This window comes from Corvus brachyrhynchos, unplaced genomic scaffold (genome assembly GCF_000691975.1).
Source record: "Corvus brachyrhynchos isolate BGI_N302 unplaced genomic scaffold, ASM69197v1 scaffold544, whole genome shotgun sequence".
Lineage (NCBI taxonomy): Eukaryota > Metazoa > Chordata > Aves > Passeriformes > Corvidae > Corvus > Corvus brachyrhynchos.
Window position 1 is genome coordinate 2,621,753 of NW_008238325.1, and position 3,446 is coordinate 2,625,198.

The 3,446-nt window shown below is 57.6% G+C and overlaps 1 protein-coding gene across 4 annotated transcripts in view; it reads right to left on the reverse strand.

The window, feature by feature from the left end:
* KCNAB1 (potassium voltage-gated channel subfamily A member regulatory beta subunit 1) overlaps positions 1-3,446 on the reverse strand; it is a 60,633-nt gene that overhangs the window by 39,738 nt on the left and 17,449 nt on the right. The window lies entirely within an intron of this gene.

Sequence of the window (3,446 nt, forward strand, 5' to 3'; positions counted from 1 at the left end):
CCACCCTCACAGGGAACAATTTCTTCCTAAAATCTCCTCTAAATCTCTCCTGTTTCCCAGGGGATGAGGAAGAAAGCAAACTTTACTTGTCAAGGTTTATCTGCCCAGATCACCTTTACGTAATTCCAATGTCAGCAACTTTACTTCCACAGATTCCTCCCTGTACCTTCACCATCCCCAAATGCTCAGCTCGCCCCAGATTTGAAAACCATGCTAGGGAGGGAAACTGTTTTCTGCCGTCCCTTCTTCCCCCTTTACTCACTTGTTTTTCAGCTCTTATCTTACAAACATTAGCAACACTTCTCTAATGACGGAAGATTCTCACCCCTTTGGGTGGGAAGGATGGGTTTCCTCTCGGGGAATGGTGCCCGGCCTCTCCTCACGCTGCCCAGGCCCCGCGGAATATGAACTCCACCCATTTGCCTTTGCAGATAAAATTTTTTGTTGAGGCTCGAGCCGGAGTTAATGGTCAAAGCTGCCGCCATCAATTATGGATGAGCACAAATAGATAGTTGTGCTCTGTAAATTGCCCATGCGCAGGCATGGGCTCGGCAAAGGGCTATTTCTGAACTGCTGACGGCCCCGAACTGGCCCCGCAGCGGCGGAGCCTGGCACAGCCCAGCTCCCATCCCAGCCCAGTTCCCATCCCAGCCCAGCTCCAGGCACAGCCCAGCTCCCATCCCAGCCCAGCTCCGAGCACAGCCCGGCTCCAGGCACAGCCCGGCTCCCATCCCAGCCCAGCTCTCATCCCAGCCCAGCTCCCATCCCAGCCTGGCTCCAGGCGCTCCTGGGCACAGTTCCTCCTCCTGGGAGCACGCTCTGGGGCGCTCTGGGCAAGGCTTTGCACTGCTGCAGCTGTGATGGAAAGGGGCTGGTATCAAAGAATCTGGGAATTCTACAGTGGCTTGGCCTGGAAGGGACCTTAAAGACCCATTCCACCCCTGCCATGGGCAGGGACACCTTCCACTGTCCCAGGCTGCTCCAAGCCCCAGTGTCCAGCCTGGCCTTGGGCACTGCCAGGGATCCAGGGGCAGCCCCAGCTGCTCTGGGCACCCTGTGCCAGGGCCTCACCAGCCTCATTGTAAAAACTTCTTCCTACTATGTAATTTTAAGTCTGAGAACAGCAAGGCTGGTGCCAGTCTCACTTTGAGAAGTTGTTCCCTGTGGGAGCAGCACCACATCCCAAACCACCCCCAGCACCAGGATCAGGGCTGGATCCATTTTACTGAAAAGAACTTTAAAGAAGATACGGCAAATTAGGAGAGAGAAGAACCCAGGCTGTTACATCTCCACGGTCCAAAGCAGGTGGAGACCCGGGCTGCCGTCCCTCCTCCCTGCTGTGCATCATCTCAGGGAAGCAAAGCCACATCCTTTGTTTCCAGCAGCGGTGCGGCAGATTGCAATTTTCCAAGCCAAACGCTGCAACTACATCATTTTCAAAGAAAGGCTTGAAGTGATCCCAGATATTCTCCCCGAGCATCTGGGCAGGCTCCCCAGTGGGACTGAACTGGAGCATTTAAAAGGATAAAAGAGAGCAGTCCTCTGCCCGTTCGCCTTCCGCAGGAGGAGGCAGCCAGGCTGTGCCCGGCGGTGACAGCGGCGGTGATGCCTGGGGAGTCCTGTCCGGCTCCTGCCACAGCCCGGCAGGGAAGATGCCAAACACAAAGCTCTTTTTGCAAAGGCAGAGCCGAGGTTTGCTCAGGTGAGCGCCGCGGGGACGCACCTGAGTCCTCGTATTTGCAGCTGTTTCCCGGCGAACGCATTTATTCCCGTAAACTTTTGCCTTTCATATTCCAATTCGGTCCCTGAGCTGGAGCGGGGCCAGAAACATGTCATTTGGTGCAAAGCCCCCGAGCTGGCTCCTCTCCCGCCCCCACCCCTGTCACAGGCGTAGTCGCTGTCTCTCCCTTTTACATAATCCCAGCGGATCGGGAGCGCCTGGCAGCCGGGGGAGGCAGCCCGGGGTCGGGAGCATCCCGGGAGCGGAGCGGGAGCTGCGGGGCAGCGCTGCCGCGGGGGCGGCGCAGCGCTCGGGGGCGCAGGGGGGCGGCTCTCGGTATTTTTAGCGTGAATCGAGGGCCAGCGTGGCTGTCGTGGCCTTTGGAGCAGCTCACGCTGCAGAGCTCAGCATCAAGGACATAATTCAGGCAGAAAATGAATTGGGAAGGACTTCAGGTTCAAATGTGAGGGAGCTGAGGACTTTACAGAATTATTGTTGCAGCCGTTGGGAAAAGCCTTTGGCTTTGGATTTCCCTCGGGCTGAGGAATCAGTCCCAAGGTGAAGGCGAAATTCCAGCTCCACTGGTTGGTAGGCGCTTCCCACCCAAAGGTTATCGAGACTCAGCAGCGTCGCAGCTGAGCCCGAGGGTTACTCAGCTCTTCCTCCCAATTCCCCTGCGCTGCTTCTCTTGGGGGAGAAATCAGCTCTGCATACGGAGCGATTTGCGAGAAGAAACAGAGATTAGTCATAAAGATAAAACCTCAGCCTTGTCGCCAACGAGCTGCTATTCCTGGTGCAATTCCCAGGTCTGGGGCAGACGGAGTGCCGGGGCTGTGAGAACTCCGCTGGGACAATCCACCCTCACTCTCCAAACCTTACCCAGGAATAAGGCAGAAAGGACTCGCAAAGGCCCAACTGTGGAGGCTGCAGGAGCAAGGAATTGCGGTTACCCAGAGTGCTGGTTCCCTGGGGGAGAGCGCCGCCGGGAGCCCGGGGAAATCGGGGGATAACTGCGGGCAATTAGCACACAGTGCCCGTGCAGCCAGCGAGCATGGCTGGAGAGCAGGTCCTGCCTCCCAGAGACACCATCAAAGACTCGTCTCCTACAGATGAGCTTACAGGGAAACTGAGGCACGATGGCTTGGATGGGGCTGCCAGAGGGGTCAGGGGTCACAGGAGCTGCTGGCTGCCACTGCTCCACTGGGGAGGTGCTTAAAGGACAAGTTTCACTGATTTTGAGTGTCCTGTTTTCGGACAGGACCCTCTGCCACGCCCCAAACACTGCCCTCCCCACGGCTGGGGCCGGACCGCAGCACCCGGGATCCCCCTGGACACTGCCCGTGCCAGGATCCCCCTGGACACTGCCCCTGCCATGCCACCCCCAGCCCCTCGTCCGGCTGGGACCTGGCTCCAGGAGACATTTATTAACCAGCAGTTCTGCCCTGGCCACAGGCTCACGAAGGACTTCTGCTGCCAGCACCATGCCAGGAGGGTGCAATGTCCCTGCTGAAAGTTGGTCATGGCTGAAGGACAGGGACAAGCAGCTGGAAAGGCCGGGCTTCCACTCGGGCCAAGCCTCCCTGCCGTTTATCAACCATCCACACAAAGCACAGAAAATTACATCTGAGCACCCCATCCACCGTGCCTCCAGTCTGCACAGTTCCTGGAGAGTTAATATTGACATTTTCCGAGGTGCAGGATCGCCCTGCACTGGCTGGCGCCCCCC